Genomic DNA, 18,818 nt, shown 5'->3' with positions numbered 1-18,818 from the left:
ACTGTTCGAAGAGGATGGGTGGCGGCGGTGCACTCACCGATAATAATATTATAATAATATTGTACATTGTGCGTGGTAAATAGAATAGGGGTTGTGGCGGCGAAGCCTGTTGGACACTGTACGGTCCGCGGTGTGTCCGACAAGCGTTTGCCGCGTCCAAAACGGTTGCGGGGTGGCGGTCGTTCTCGTCACGTGGCCGGTTGAAAGCGGGTCGGCGGGGTTGGGGAGGTGGTGAGTTTCGAGAGCTTGGCCGGCGGAGGGGGAGGATTGGCGGAGGAAGTACAATGAGTCCGCTCGATACTTCTAATTACGGTCGGTATATAGACGAAAGAAAACGAGGCAGGCGACGACGGCGACGGAAGGGAAAAATAACAATATAATAACGATAATGATGATAATAATAATAATAATAACGCCACGGCACGATGGCACACGTCCTCCGCCACGCTCCAAGTTCCTACGTGCGGTGGGATTTGAATTCAGTGGTGAAAATCTTCGGGAGTGGGGGGCATTTTCACCTCAACGCAAAAAAAAAAATATTCGGTAAGTTGTAAGTACATTATGTGTGCATATAGTGGATCCAATAGTATAATTGGTAGAGGTTATAATAATAGTTGTATAATTATATTGTTAATGTGATGATATTGTATGATTAACTCTACGTACTCATATAAAGCAGTAATTGGATATAGACATGTATGGAATATTTTTGTAGATGATTAATGACGGCTTGTCCCCCCAAAAGTAAACTGTTTTGCGCCACCGGTTTTAATAAAACTATTATATTTTAATAATATTATACCAAAGGTCCGGAAGCACGACGGGTTTCCGATGATTTGTCACAGGTCTCGTAAATCGTAATGGTCGACGATCTGACACTCCTGGCCGACGACAATCATCGCGGATACCGTTCGTCACCGTCGATGTATTTCATTGCAATGGATGCGTTGACAGCGACTTTGTCTCTATACTTGTCATTAGACAAGGTACCTATGACTTTAACTTTGACCGTGGTACTTATACTTGTATAGTAGCTGTAGCAATGCGTATAATAATAATATTATGCACTCGACGTGCTCGTCTGAACCATCTTACAAAATTAATACTGCGCTACCGAGTACCAAGTACGGAATACTGTATAGATTTACTGCAATCACAATATTACGTTCCATAAATCGTAATATCCAATATTATGACGAATAAAACTATTATCACAACTCTATTCGTACGGTGAAAATCGTATTTTAATAATAATATTTCGGTTCGGTCTTTTTGTGGGGTGGGGGGGAGTGAAGGGAAAGGCGGACGGGGGCTTGTATCGCTCATAGTCGGAATAAACGAAACCGATTTTCTCAACCGATCACGGCGCCACTGCCAGGACTTGTGCCTACTTCTACTACTACCACTGTCCACTACTCCACAACCACTTACCGGGTACTCGGTATAATAGGCATTACATACAGACCGCAAGTGCGTATAATAATATAATATATAAATCGCCAAACAGTGACTGCCACAGTGGTGTCTCGTCGCGGTGCGCGGCACACATATTGCACACAAGGCGACCGCGACGGTGGCGTCGGCGTCGGCGTCGGCGGCGGCTGCCGATTTTCCCTGGGAGCACGACGGCGGCGCCGTGGCCGTAGTAGTAGACGTGAGTATCGCGACCGGCCGGAGGGACGTCCCCCAGCCGTTTACACATCGTCCGTGTTCTCCGCGGCCACCGCGTACGTATACGACACCCGTGTTTCGCGCGCGCTCGTCCGCCGTTTCAGACATCAACAAGTGTCGCCGTGCGCGCGACCGTCGCGTCAACGACTGCTGCAGGAAAGTCCAAAATAAACGACGGCAACTGTCACTATTGCGGAAAATAGAAATCGACGTGAATAATATCGATATCTTTAAGATATTATTGTTTCGTGAGTATATTATAATTAACGGTTTTTGCACAATAATATTATTATTAAAGTGCACATTATATTATTATAATAAGTAATAACATAATATTATGTAGCCGTATATTTCTCGCTGTTCACCAGTTGTTGTTCAGCATTCGTCAGCCAATATATTGTATTGCATGATTTTCGAGAAGAAAAATCCGATACCTACCTAATCGGAGTAGTTACGCACTGAACTAAAACAACATGGAACGCGTGTATCAATCGAATTCCCGATAGGATAAGTCGCCATATTATGCGTTCCGAGTCACGGGAAATGCTATGTTAGTTGTGAAAATTGTACATTTTACACATTATAATATGAGAATTATACACGATATGGATTCTATTCTGTTCGGTGGTTGTACGTCGGCTGACTCAAAGTCTGCCGAGTCCGGTCTGGCGTTTCACTGCAGAGATGGTTTGTAATAATATAATACTGCACGACGATATGTAACTTCTCGAACGCGCTCGACATCCCCACCGATACGCATCGATACACTCCGATTGTAATAGTAATATTATGACGTTCTTCGTTGAAAATCTTGACGCATCGGTGAATAGGTATTATTATGCTTACGTGCGGAATTGATTTTATTCACTGCATTCGGCTGCGTACAACAATAATATCTCGTATATGATAATAAGCGTATTATATTTTGCCGAGATATCGCGCGTGGCGTTTTCGACAAAGCCACCGTCCCCGTTTGGCCCGTGGGACCCGCGGTAGATAAAGTCTCTCGGATTTACATATAATATATGTACAAGGTGTACCTACCTATATCGACGACGATGCCTCGGCAACTGCTCGTTATAGGTACGCCAGTATCGCTGATGGCATCGCTCGCACATTATTTATATTTATTGTATTTTATATTATCAAGTAGATACGACGCGTGCAGCTGTAAATTATAATATATTGTGTTGCGCACCGTCTCGCCGTGTAAATAAAACATATATTGGTATTATATTATATCAATAATGGTAATATTCTTATGCAAGTAAGTATCCGTTGTAACGGCGTATAACGTCCACTCCAATAGCTCGTATATCGCACGATATTATGGTAGATATTATCAAGTGTAGATTTCACACCGACCACCCCCGAACTTCATGATTTGAATAAGATAGAAAATCTACTTGTTATTTGTTTGGCGTAATTTGCACTGGGTTCCTGTAACGCTTACATGTGTGGTATACTATACTGGGTACATTATTATAATAATTTAATTATTATGTAGGCACATGATTATGCATTTTTTTTATATTACAAAAGAGACGAATTGGATATCGATCAACGCACATTTACCTAAATAAAGAGTTGGGAAAAATCTTTTAAAAAGAGATTTTTGAATTTAAAGTCCTAAACCAAAGTTTTAGAGTCCGTTCTCAACTCTGTATAAAATATGATAAATATTTTATGAATACGAATATATACTACATAATATTATATTATTTTATTTGCATATAAATTAACTACGAAATACATTCCTACCTAATACCTTTCGCTATCTACAAGTTGTGGTACCTATTTATTAAGATAATATTACCATTTTTTTTTCATACAACGTACAACCAATGTTCCCTATTCGAAATATTTTTACTTTACACTGACAGTTACAAATTATTACATTGATTTATCGACATTTTTAATAAACAGAATATATAATATTATAATATTATAATATTATATACTCGCGTAAATGACATACCATACCAGTATACCACCCCATTATGGCATTATCTATTCCTAAAGTTATTATATTTATTATAATATAACGCAGTACGCCTGTACCTATGTAATACATTAATGCATTAATACCTAATAATATTAATATTAGGGAGCCAATAGTCGTATTTCAAAAAAAACTGTTTCCTTTTCCGAGTAGGTACCTACATACTGTTATAAATTATAATAATTTATGGTCTAATGTCATATGAATCGAATATTTTTTTTTATTCGTTTTGATTTTATTCTATCTAAAATAAGTAATCCATACTGCATATAATTAATATAATTATATGCTTTTTTATTAACCAATCAATAAAATTGTTTCCGGTTAACAGTATAGAAGAATCCGTATTCCGATATAATTGCTTAGTGAAATTAACTACCAACCTATATCGTTGTAGAAATGTAGACTGCGGTATAAATAAATATATTAATAGGTACTATGGGCCACGGTGATTGATTTAAGTAATAATAATTAAATATTGAACTTTAATAAACATAACAATACACTACATAGTATGAACACATATGTACCTATAATATTCTTGATATCTCACACATTATCAAAGACGACCTCAACGAAGATAAAACCACAAGAATGATACTTACATTGAAAACATTACTAATTTTTAAAGTTAAATATCTGTAATAGGTATCGTTGGCGAATAATCTTAGCTGTCGAAGCCTGTAAATTCTTAAATAATAAAAAAAAAATAGTCTCATCAATTTTTTTAATGGAAATTTATTATTTTTACAGTATTTCCTATAGGCATATAATGCATTATAATACAATATTAATTATACAAACCTATCTTTTTTTAGTCTAGAAATTGTACTATCTGTAAAGCAAAATTGTTTAGAATAAGCACAAACAATGTTGTTGATTTATAAAATTTTTTATTAATTTGATTTACAACATTTTAGACAGGGGGATTATGTGAATGTACAAACTTATCTATTTCAATAATATAAACAAGCTATTCATTATAAATCTTTATTAATTTTTTTACAGACATTTTTCAACAAATTAAAAATATACTTGACTACTTATCAAATTTAAAGCAGTTAAAAATATTATGAATTCAGAATTATTGAATATACATTATACATCATTTTAATATTAATGCATACCACGGAAACATTTTCTATGAGAACTTGCTCGAACAAAATGCATTTTTATTTTTTATTCTTTAATAAAGCAGTATATTATAATACCTAACTAAAAAGTTATTTATATTTTAAAATATATTGCTGAATATTCTGTACTCTCTATCATTCTTTTATTATTAATTATTTGTGTTATTGAGTAGAGGTAGGTAACTATTCGAAAAGTATCGAATTTTATTTATTTATCGTTACATTGACGAATATTATAGTTTGTAGCATAGAAAAGAGTAAGTCTGAAGAGCTATAATATTGGTTGGTTAATAATAGAAAAACAAATCAAATTTTAATTTATCAATATTTTTAATTAAAATTATTATTATTAAATGTGTAAAATATCCTTTCAGGATTAGCGTCATAATAATCACGATCGACACTAGCTGTTGTTGCAGAGTGCGACAGACGAATAGTGGACGATCATACTCCGTTTATTGACTTAACAATTTGGTGGTTCTGTTGCGTATGCACTATAATGCATATTGCACTATTGCGTAGGTATTTTTATGGGTAGATATTATGCTGTATTACAAGTTACAACGTTGGTGTCAGATGGTCAATTTGAAATTTGGTATAATCCCGTGAATGGCGTGACTTATAATTTACATTTTGTTGTTTAACTTTTTATCAACTATTTCGGTATTATGCCGCTAGCTCATGAGCTCATTAATGCCCTCGTGAACGTGTTAATTTTAAGGAGTTGTGTTTAGGAAATGTTCCTTTCTTTTCTTGCGGTCACTGATCGTCTTTGTCTGTGAATAGCAAATTACCGTTAGTGTGTGTGTATATACTACCTACCAATCAACTTATCATACATATTATAGGTACTGTCAATGTATCGCATGCAAATGCCATTTATGGCCATTAGATCAAAATATTATTCAAAACAAATTTATGGACGTGAAATACCTATATATAGGTACGTCTGACACTAATTTAAGTACCTACTTCCAAAGGTTAGATTAAAAATATGTAAAGATGTTTGAAATTTGAATGTATAAACAAAATTGCTTTGCTACCGATTGGTGCTAAGTAAACTTGTTTATAAAAACAAAAATCTTTAGTTTTTTTGAAATCCAACCACTACCTTAACTTTCGTCAGTCGGCAAGTTCGTTTTGAAGAAAAGTTGATATGGTTTGCTGGTGGTGATTTTACTTATATTCACTATACCTTTTTCATAATTCATTATAATTAACAAATTGTTTTTTTCTTATCAGACCTTATTTGCATGTACATAGTACCTACCAAATATTATCTCAATCTACAGAAAAAAAACTATTAATATAATTTAATATGTAATAAAATATGAGGTTTTGTTAATCTCCTCTTCACGTGATTCACTTTTCTATGTTTTTCTTATTACTTATTGTTTTTATTTTGTAAACAGATTGAATATATTTAAGTAAATAAAAAAAAAATGTGTGGACAAGTATTAGGTATAGTATTGTAGTAAACTATTATTAATATTTTAACACATTGTACTTCAACATTGATGAACATAGTACTTAAACGGCTGAGCCATAAATATGGCACATTAAATGCATTAAGTTACTTGTTGTAACTGTTCTAGTTTGTTCAATAGAATAAATTGAACAATAATAATACTAAACAATTAAATAAGCAACTAGGTACTATTACTAAAAGGTTATGGTATAATAACTTTATTTGTTAATATTTTTTTTTTAAGTTGTTGTCATAATATTTTAGTTAGGTATTAAAGTTCTATGAAAAATTAAATTATTTTGTTTCAAAATCAATGTTTGATTCGAAATTGATCTTTTTTTAATCCAAAACACACAGTTACCTGTTTCACCCAAATAGCCAATATATAATCAGCTTATTCTTTTTATCCTGGCATATTTTTGATAATTTTAAAATAACAGTTGACAATAGTGAATATTTATACATTTTGAAGTATTATATTTATAGAGTTACCTAGAAAACCCTACAGGAAAGCGAATAATATTTTTAAATTGTAATTACATTTTGTCATATTTTGTGATTATAATTATAATTTCGTGTTATATGTACATTATAATATATGATAAGCGCCAATGGTATTTTTCTGTTTTCTTCACTAAACGCCATTTTTTTTTTTTATAAAAATGACAGTTACAATTTAATTACGTGTACAACTACTATATTTTAATCAGCTTTTATATAAAATTACAATTTAAAATTTACATTTTTATACAATGTTTAGGAACAAAAATTATTACCTATTATAATTTTAAGCACATACTAGTCATATCATAACAATAGTCCCTGAATTGCATGCCCGTAGATGAGCAAATAAACATGAGGATGATAATGGTGAATTCAATGTTCAATGAAACTATTAAAGTTTACTAATCGAGTGGTTTATTACATTAAATACAAGTAGGTCATCTGATAGTCATTTATAAGTAATAATAATAGGAATTCAGTTCAGCAGGAAGGACTAATAATTATTTAGTTGTCGCCAAGGTTAGTTGTTACCTTAGAGTTTTAGACCCATAATTTTTCTGCAAATATCACATTGTTAAACAACTATGTGTTTTTGAGCGTAATTTCACCTATACCTACGACATGTTCAAATTTATATTTTCACTTCAATTTAAATTTGATTGTTTTCGAATAATATTTTATTTAAAATAATCAATGTGTTTTCAAAGAGTACTAAACTGGATAAAGATACTGATTCGGAATAAATATAAAAAATACCATTTTGGTTCAAATCAATACAAGTGATACTTGTTGGTGATGTATAAAACGAAAGTATACTTATTTCACGTTTAGTTCTGTGGTTAATAAAATGGATAACCGAAGAAAATATTTTAAATTCCGACTAGCTTTGACATAATCATACAATTATTATATTCATATTATATATTATATTAATATAGCGGTTTAGATATTACAGCAAGATTAGATACGTACCAAGCCAACGATCAATAGATTCCAATGATCTTAATAATAATAGACACAACCAAAACAAATTATTTTTAAATATCCCAACTTTTATAGTATTATTAACGATGTTCTAACTTCAAACAATTTCCGGAAAGAATTTAAGAATTTCTAAAGATTGTTATTACAAAATATAAAATATAAAGCCTGAAGCACATAATATAACTCTGAAGTCCAAATACATTTGAGAGTACCTAATGCTTGAGACAAATAATAAAAGTATAAAACTAAATAATTAAATATTTTATTCTTTTTATCTTTGGACGAATCACAATTTATTGATTTTAAACAAAGTACAGACCGGTACAAACGTTTTAAATTGGTCTAATCTTGCAAAACTAATAATAATGACAAAATACTAAATATTTTTAAATTATCATTATATTATAAAATATACCATTAATTATTTATATTACCGATAAAAAATAATACAATCTCGTTATAATTTAAATACACAAATAAATGTATTATTATACTTAAACTTATTTTAAAAATAATGCAATCAAAATAATAATGACCAGTCAATGAAGCTCGATTACAAAATATTTATAAGTAAGTAATATAGGTAAGAGTCTTTATGACTAAGCCTGAAAAAATAATTCAAGTATTTGTAAATTGGTGTACCTATTAAACTTTTCACTTTTGGCTTATCGTTCGAAAATATGTTTGGTGTTTCAATATTTAATGTTAGTATAGTGGCTAAGTATTGTGAATATTTTTCGGTAAGAAAAACTATAAATTTCTGAGGATAGTGCTTTTACTCTCATTCTACGAGCATGCAATTTAATGGGTATTATAACGTTAGGTGCAAAAAATGTGTATACATTTTTCAAATCTTATTCAAGAAATATTTTTTAGTAGGTATATATTATATTATATTTTATACGCTTTTTATTCATTTTGAACTTACTATTTACCATGTTACTTAAACAGTATGCTAACTTACTTAATCAAAAACTAAAATCATCAAAATATATAAGAATAAAATACAAAAGTATAAAACGATAACAAGAAAATTTTTAATTCAATATTTTTAAAATTGACGTGAATCATAACTTTTTATAAAAATGTAAATTAAATATAATTATATTATTATGTCAAGTAAGATACCAGGTAAAAATAGAAAATAATTGATTAAATTACCTGTTAAAAATAATAGATTGAAAACTGATTCAATACAACAACAAAAAATGGCTTAATATATAATAGTTAATAGAGAGCATAAAACACCTAAACAGATATGTAACATAACATCTATCCTTTAAATGCTAATAACTAATATACAAATTAAATCAAACCATTTATGCAATTATACCGAGTATAATAAATAACTACGTAATTAAAAAAAAAACTTTTTTATAAGTTTATTGACAACAGTAAAAAAACATACATAAACTTTTGCCAATTTAATATTATTAAATAATTTTTAGCTATTTATGTTAAATATAAAATTTACTTTTATACTTCGCGTAATTTACTGATTTTTAATTTTAATTTATCTTAGTTACTTTAAAGTTAAAATATACGAATATTTTCGTAATTTAGGTAACATATTATTTTGTAACTATATCAAACAACATTATTTCTTAAAAACAATAGATACCTACATTTATGTGGCGGGAAAGTGGATTATATGATAAAAATATTACAAAAATGTCAATAAATTATTTAAATAATCAACATAATAATTTTCATTAAGCTTCGGTAAAAACAATTTTGACATAGTTGAGTCATGAGCCCACGACCCCCTGCTAGCGCCACTGTACTTGGTTAATTTTCAATTAACTATTTCTTCAGCCACATTTTAAATTGGATTAATTTTTTCTAGCTATTCTATATTGAATTAGTTTTTAATGGATTATTTTACTCTGACCATATTTATATGGGTCCTTAGCCATTTTTTTTCTATTGAATTAATTTTCAACGGGGTAATTTTATTTGGTTTTGTTTATTCTTACCGATCACTGTAAAATATAAAGTGTAAAAACGAATGTGAAATAAATAAATATTATCTACATTATTTAAATAAAATTTAAATTTGAAAACAAATAACGTATAACGTTTGTAAAAAAAAAAAAAACAACAAACGTTTGGAGAACAAAGAGTATCGCCTCCCCGTGGTGTTCTCTGGGTTACGCTAAATGATACTCAAATATGTATAACCATTATCAACTGATTTTTAAAATTACCACAAATCCATTACGTTTAGATTCACTAGTTCCATCTTATTTGGGTGTAATGTTGGTATTATGTGTATTTTGTATCGATGTGGGTAGACGCGAAGCAAATATTTAGAAGAAATAAAATTGTGAATTTGCATTTATATTTGAAATAAATACATTTTGACAAATAAAACATTAAAAAGGCAATAGAGCGCCTATTCAATATAAACAATACAATTGTTTTTAATAATAAACCTTTTACAGTGTGTAAATGCACAAAATCATCAGAATGAGATACAAAAATAATCATACACCATATTGACTGTATATCTATATGTCTTACATAATATATTATATATTATAGTAGGTATACTGTATAGTAGACATTAGAGTAGACATTTTTCAATGTAGGTAAGTGCCCTAATAGGAGTATATATACATAGAAATGATAGATACATAGACACCTAGTACTATATCTTCGTATGAATATGACGAATCTTAAAAATAGATAACATATTATATTATAGACAACAAAGTATAACTTATATTTTAATCGAATGTATTTAAGTTATGTAAGTCTGTTTAACCATCACAATTTAATTGAAAACAACTGATAACAATTAGGAAAATAAATATTACAATTGTTGTTAATTATTATAGGTACCTATACATTTTAATGCGAAATATAATTAAACTGTAAACAAATTTCTAATTGGAATTTGATTTCAATTAAATTAAGTTGATTCATAAATTAAATTTAAAACATAATTAATTGATATGTGTATTGTAATAGATTACACATATATTATACATTTGTAATATGTGTACAAAATAATAATATAAATTCATATTATATTTACTGGTCTGTATACATAAATGTACAATGTAAATTTTGTACACGAACTTAACGCGTTTAAAGGTAATCAATGTAGTAGAAGTCAATACTAAAAACCGAACTGAAAATTTTTAAATTGTATATATATATTGTTATATGGATTCAACTGTTTTTAAATGTAAATTAAATAAATACAAGTTTAAAAGTTTATACCGCAGTTTATGTTTTCTTATGTTTTTACATAGATATTATTATATATATGAATATAAAAAACAGTAACTTCTATTTTCTTTATAAGAAACTGCCGGAGACTAAATTTCCACTTTCTTTCGAATATTTCATTATCAAGTAAATACACAAATTTCGTTAAGAGTTTATAAAATTTTTTACAGAAAATAATATATTATAATATTATTTTAAAAACTGAATTTTTTGAGAAGAAAAAGTTTTTCCATCAAACAATTATGTATATTGTCTTGAAGACTCCAATATTAAATTAAATTATTATAGAACATTGTTAACGATAGTGTGATACATACAGAGATGGTAGAAGAACGGATTCTGTTTTTATATAAGAAACGTTTTCTATTGAAAGTTTGAAAATGATTCCAAAAAAAAATAGAAAAAACTGTAATAGGAGTCTTGTAAAAATGTTTTTTTATCATTCATAATGTAAAACCACCTGCAGTAGGTAGGTATTATAAGGTTTGTCCAAATTAATAAACATATTATTACTGTTTTTATTAATTTGGCAACGGATATTTAAAACGTTCAAGTAAATTAGTTTATACTAATCTATTTGAGTATACCCTCTGTTGTGTTCGTTTATCATTTTAAACTATATAAGAGGTAACTAGTGTTCGTACTACGTAGTCATTAACTATGAATTATTTACTCTATTGTTTTTGTAATGGTACTAGAAACGTCCAGGTACTTCTGACATATGGTCAATGGTCATGTACGCAAGCATTGTTAAACGTAATTAAAAGAATGCCATCTCAAATTAATTGTTTTGAATGAGAGAACATTACACGCTGTTATGACATACTTCAGACTAGGCACTTGAATTTTTCTTAAAATTCATATTTTCTGTCATGTAAATAACCGAGTAAATATTTTTTGAAAAATGTAAAGTACCTAAATGTATACTAACGAGTAGGTAATGTATACAATTTTTTATATTTCATTTGGTTTTTATTAATATTACAAAATCATATAGTACGTTAAGTTGTACAACGTAATTATAATTCAATATATTATTATAATATTACACCCAACCCCACAATTTATAATACTACTGTATTAGGTCATTAAACAGCCTAAATATATGTATTACATAATATGATGTTAATTGATAAGTCATTGTTTAATTTTTCAATGAATGATTTAATCTGTTTTATATATTGTAAGATTTTTCAAAATATATTTTAAAATTCAAAACAATAAATAATAGCTCTCATCCGGAATTTGCTGAAAACACTCTTGTGGATTCCCGATTTCAATATATTTTATTATATTTTAATTGATTTAGGTGTTTAGTAATAATAATTTTGTTACCTATGTATATATTTTAATATATAGTATAGATTATAATTTGAGAACGGTTTTAGCGACTTATTCTATATTTTTGAGTGGGAGACGTCACATATTTTTGCATAATCTACCGGCTACACTTTATCTAAGCACTTTTTTTTTAGGCCGTATAAAATGTACACTGTTATTTGAAGACAAGCCATTCAATATTCGTGGCGTTTTTGTCTTTAATTGTATACTAGCAAATTAGCCACTTTTCGCGATCCACAATAAACTTATAAACTAACGGTCGGGCATAATAATAATTTTATAATAACGGTGCATATAAAATTGTATTATCTATAAGGTATACGGTATACGCTATCTATATTATTATATTGTATAATAATAATAGGAAGCAACGAAAATGCACAATAGACCTATTACTGCGCGGAGTATATATAAACGAGAAGCTGGCTTGGGTGGTGCGGTCACGATGATATTCAGCGAGTTTTTATCATTAAAATTGAAAAATTCAGCGCTTTTAGATATTTCACAATTTATTGTATCATCGAGACGTCTAGTGCACATGCGCCGTGAGAGCTGTGGTAACACCCGACCAGCACACTTGCATCTGCATGTATCTGATCACTGAAACTCTACACACTCCGACAATAAGAATTGTTACTATAAGTCTTCGAACTATAATCGATATAACCAATTATCTTCCTAAATAAAATAGATACAAAATAAATAAACATCATGCGCATTAATACATTATACTTAGGTAAGTATGTATAGGTACATTGTATACAACAAATGTCAACAATTTGTCGTAGAAGCGTATATGAAATTGACGTTATTCTTGCAAGTTGCAAGGAACCAGGTGAACCTATATAAATAGGTGACGACCGATGTGCATCCAACCTTTACAAGCCAAACAGGCTCCATGAAACGGAAGGTGCCTTTAATATGGGTCGGAGCTCTATAAAGGTGATATAAATTATGCTGTACTGAGGTGATTTATGAAAGATCGTTCAAGGATCGTTTAACCGAAAGTACACAACGCTATTATACCTACATAATATTATATAGTAGGTACCAACCATAGATATCGTGTTAACCGGATAAATCATCACCGGCGATAAAGCCCGATATTGAGCATAATGTGACGTTGCCACGACGTTCAATTCGAAACTTTGAACAGAAACTCGGACTAAAATTAATTCAATCGAACATAATTCCATAAAATAACAAACTGCAGCTAAAGAAATTGAAAAAATAAGATTAAATATAAAAGCTTTCAAAGTTTCAACCAATAATTCAAATTGTAAAAATACCGAATCTTTACGGTTATATGTTTAAGACGAAATATATACCCGAGGTATAGCAATTTAACAATGTCAATGCCATAAAAACCGTGTTATTTTTTAACTCATACTTATATTTACTTGTATTATTGTAATTATTTAAATAAACAATTGAGAATCGCATGGTAAATGGCAACATTGCATTACTATTTATGCTCTATCGAGAAGGTTTTCTTTTACATTTCTATATCCTTTGATGCACCGACAGATTTGCTCAATCGCTGTCGCCTGAGCAAGTCGTCGCTTTATATTAGTAAGAGCATCCGATATTATAGATATATAAATGTATCATAAATGGCATAAACATAACAGCATTGTACTGCGTGAAAAAGACTTTAGATAATGAAATAAAACTGTACTAATATTATAATGGTTATTTAAACAGATGGGGATTTATTTTAATCATTATATACATCATAGGTACCTAATTAACAATATTTAAAAAGAGCGTAGCTCGCAACTCGATATTTTCCATTTCGAACATAAATTGGTGACATAAATAAGTAACCATTAATTGTATATACCTTAGGTATTTTTTACATTTTATTCGTTTCTATGGTAATAAACAAAGCGTTACGCAAAATCGGTTAGAAAATAAAAATATCTGAAGTACCTACCCATTTATTTAATTAAAACAAACAAGACATTATTTAATTTTCACGGGCAACGCCGTGCAGGATCAGCTATAATTAAAAAATATTATAATATTATATTATTCATAAAATATTTGTTATATGTATTTATTCCTTTTTTATTATAATTATTGGTAAAATCGAAGTGCAAAGACGGATGACCATTATACAAATCTACAGTTTTTCATAATATTTTCGTAGATTCAGCTATATCTGTAGTATCATAGGTTACTATATTTATCGGTATAGGTACATGGTTTCCCGATAGGTTTTTTTCGGGTTCACTATTTATAATTTATTTTGCTGATCTCCAATAGTTAATAGTCGATTTTAGTAATAGTTGACGACTGTCATGTTTAGAGTAATTTATTGTTTCAATACATGCAGTTGCGAATCATTTTACCACGGAAAGATAATTTTCAACATTGCGACGGCTTAAAATCTGATTAAGTAGGTTGTAACTGAAAAAAAATGGATACTGGACACTTATTATTTTTCGTCTCTTTTTTGTCTCGCACTCATACATATCCATCGGGAAATTTAGTAATAGATTAAATTTCAAAATATAAGTAGGTACTTAAATTTAGAATTTGTTTTATAATTTGTAGAGCTCCATTTTTACAGCATGTACATTTGTAATTTTGTGTAGTTATTGTTATGTAGTTACTAGTTATTCATCTTTTGACTTTTACCTATATAATCCGTACACTAATTCTTTTTAAAACTTAAACACTTGCAGGCTTAATAAAAATAAAGTCTAGTCTGATTAGATGCTCTTAAGTTAATAATTTCGTATACGTACATATTATATTTTTACAATAATTGTCACAATTAAGCAATTATTAAGATAAATGGCTAATGTGGCTAATGGTCATGTGGGTTATATATATCAATATATGGTACTGATTTTGAACCAATTGAATATATTTCGATATTACAGGTACTTTATCATCAAATATCAAAAAAATAATTGTGATATTTATGCCCCACCCACTACCAAAAAAAAAATCAAACGCTAGAGCCGCCACTGATGTTTTTTATTTTATTTTCAACACATAAATGTTGACTCATGAAAAAATATTATCTTTTTATTTATTTTATATTTTTGTCATTTGTTACAGAAAATAAAATAGAATATTCTTGTGATTGGATTTAATTTTAGACCCATATTTTATATCCGATGAAAACAATCCAAATATATCTGTGTTACAAATCTGTGCACTGTACATTTAACGGAATTTAAGAGAGGGTCCAAGTGAATCCAAGGGCATTTAATTTGTCACGGGAAACGCCGTGCTGGACCGGCTAGTTAACATTTGTCAATCCATTTGTTTTTTAATAAAAATAAATGCGCAGAATTATTTTTTAAGAGACCCCGAAATATTCTTTTATTTTCAGTGTTAAACTTCCGGCACTTCATATGCGTATGGCCGATGTTGTATATTATAATATTATTAAGGCGATCATTTGATTCGTAGCTGTAACTGCCCAGCCGATACGAACGTTGTCGGCGAATACTGACCAACATCTAATTATCGTTGCTCAAGTGTGTCCGTCACAAACAAACGTAGCCTAAAAAAATACCACAACCCGCACAGCGCTAAATAGACGATTAAACAATAGTTAATTAATAATAAAAAAAATAAATGATATTTTTATTTATTAAATATTATATTATATTTATTACAGTCTACTACCTAATCTATATTATACATACGCATTATAATATATTACCTACAATAGCCTAAGAAAATACCACAACCCACAGCATCAAATAGATGATTTAATAATTAATAGTTAAGTAATTAATACATTAAAAAAAATAATATTTTTATTGATTAAATATTATATTTTATTTATTACAGCTTACCTAACCTATATTATATATACACATTATAATATACCTACTATGGGTGACCCGGCATCCAACGTTGTATTGCCCGCAATCTTTTTTTTTTTATGTTTTTTTCTTTTATTTTTTTGTGGCACTTAACAAACACTAAAACCTTTGGGAGCGCAAACTTAACCTAATACATAATATGTGAAGATGCCTTGGGCAGATTTTGCGTTATCCGAGATTAACGACTATTGAAAAACATACAATCATTTTTAAACATTGTATGGATATTATTCATTTTTATAAACTAATAATATTATACAAAATATGATTCAGACTTATAACCTATTTCCAACCAAACATTTTTTAAAAATATTTTATATTCCCAAGTGCGAAGCAATAGGATGAAATTTCATCATGATTATTCGAATTGTCGAAATATTATTATAATCGTTGGGTTCACGGATTGGAATATATATAACATTGGAATATTCGTGTAGTATTATAATTCGGTACCTATAAATATTTTCTGATTGACTCATATCATTTATTTAAATAATAATCAGGCTTAACATATATAATATAAATTGTTCTCATCGCTATTTGAAATCGAATTATTAGTTACCTTAATATGTAAGTTATTTCCTTAATGTTGATCATCTAAATATTCTAAACCATTAATACTATAAACGTATTCGTATTATAATTCCAACTTCATTTTTAGGTTTTCAAATTACATTTTAGTGATTAGTGCATCGAGGAATTGGGAAATTATATTATAATATAATAATATTCCATTTATCACATTATGATTGTAGTCACGTAGAGAAAATCTTCTATTAATGACGTTTGTAGTTTAATTATTGGAGTGTATAATAGTGTGTGATTGTACATGAAAGGTTTTACTATTTGTTTGTTGTTCTAGAACCATTTATTATAACTCGCTTAACATCCAGACTGGGAGTATTTGTATTAATATTCCATTACTTGTTGAAAGCAGCAAATGCGATTACCATTGCGATAATACAATTATTTATGATCGAAAATACGCTCGCTATTAGACTTAACTCATTTCTTCTTTTTTAGTTAATTTCAACAATATAACTCTAATTGCTTTTACATACGAAAATAGTATTTTAGACAATTATTTTTAATTATTATAGTTTATTTATTATGTGTTTTTAATTTTTATATTATATTATGTTGGTTTTTTGTCTTCATTTCTTATTTTTTTTTTTTTTTTTTTTTGTTAAAGAGTATTAAAACATTTTATATTTTGTATAAGAAAATATTCTTGAAATTCTCTTTGACCTGTATTGAAGACCTCGTTAGTTCCTTAATTAAAAACAAAATTAATAAACTATAACAAAGAATATATATTTTGAATTAGGTATTGATAAATGTATTATTATATACAATAATGTATTATTACTTTTACACAAATAATAATATGTAAAGTTCTTTTTAAATTTAATAATTTGTTTTGATTTGTAAAATCTGACTGTTAACAGTGAAATTAAATATTTATGAAATTACTACTGAATTTTGTTTCGTTATAAATATTATTATAATCATATAAACACGGACGGGGTACCTACCGGGTGTTAGTCATTCATTTCACTCATCACTCATCTCGATATAGTCGTGTATTATTATTGTTGTTATGCATTTGAAATAAATGATAAATCATAGCATTTGCAAAACAATTTTGAGCAGAGATCGATTTACTATAATTTTTATAATGTACTCATAAAAATAATTGATGAATAAACGATTAATAATATATTGAGTTCAACTTTGATAATGTGCGATTGTTCTATGTAACTAATGCGTAGTATTCTTTCCAATAAAATAAGTACCGGTAGCTAAAGAAATAAAATTATCTGACAAGAAATTTTACAAAAGACCGTACAATCACTAGAGCGACCATTTAATTGGTAACTAATTGCTAGGCAGGTACCTATTAGAACCTTTGAAAATACTCGCAGATGATTAAAATGCATCCGGTATATAAAATAGTACCTATATTGGTATATTATAATTCTTTAAAAAATAAGTCAAGTCAAGTTTTGTGTTTGCAGCGGATTTTTCCTCAGACGATTCACGAAGTGAAACTCACTTCACAATCTCATGAATTGTTTTTTATTTAAATTTAAATTTCAGACGCGCATCGACAACGAGCTGCAAGTTATTAGCGTTTTTAATGTGCAATGACCGACTGAAACCTGCAGATTACATAATTTAAATATTATAAAGCAACAGAACTTTACAGTTTATAACAATATGTCGTTGGTTTCAACATAATGATAATATTAATATTATATTATAATCAAACGAACGCTGTGATTCCGATAAATGCAAGAACCGATTTCATGAGTTGAGTATGTATAGTGGTTTCCTGATCGGTTGCTTGAAGTTCACATTGATTATGAGGAAAATCGAGCTCATCCTTGTGTGCTCCTTATGTAGCTTGTCGTGATCATTCCATGCGTAGATAATGAATAGGATTCGAACCCTTTAAGTGTTAGTGCCGGATATAATATAGAAGCCACATGTATTTGTATACAGTATATTAGTACAAGACTGGCAGAATAATATAAACGAATCGGAACATAATGTCAACTGTGCAAACATCTATGGAAGTCACTTGTAAAATTACGGTAAATGGGCAGAGCTATTTTTTTTTTTTA

General features: G+C 29.1%; 1 protein-coding gene across 2 annotated transcripts in view; it reads left to right on the top strand.

Moving 5' to 3' along the window:
* The first annotated feature begins 243 nt into the window (after positions 1 to 243).
* The window catches only part of LOC100161017, a 129,428-nt gene continuing 110,853 nt past the window's right edge, over positions 244 to 18,818 (top strand). Inside the window, exon 1 of one of the 2 annotated variants that reach the window (XM_029490501.1) lies at positions 244 to 1,919. The gene's annotated coding sequence lies outside the window, so the exon portion shown is untranslated. The remainder of the gene's footprint in view (positions 1,920 to 18,818) is intronic. The other variant, XM_029490500.1, reaches the window with a different exon arrangement.

Source organism: Acyrthosiphon pisum, chromosome A2, assembly GCF_005508785.2.
Source record: "Acyrthosiphon pisum isolate AL4f chromosome A2, pea_aphid_22Mar2018_4r6ur, whole genome shotgun sequence".
In the NCBI taxonomy this organism is placed as follows: Eukaryota; Metazoa; Arthropoda; class Insecta; order Hemiptera; family Aphididae; genus Acyrthosiphon; species Acyrthosiphon pisum.
The sequence above is the reverse complement of the archived record's forward strand: the minus strand, read 5'-3'. Positions and strand labels throughout refer to the sequence as shown.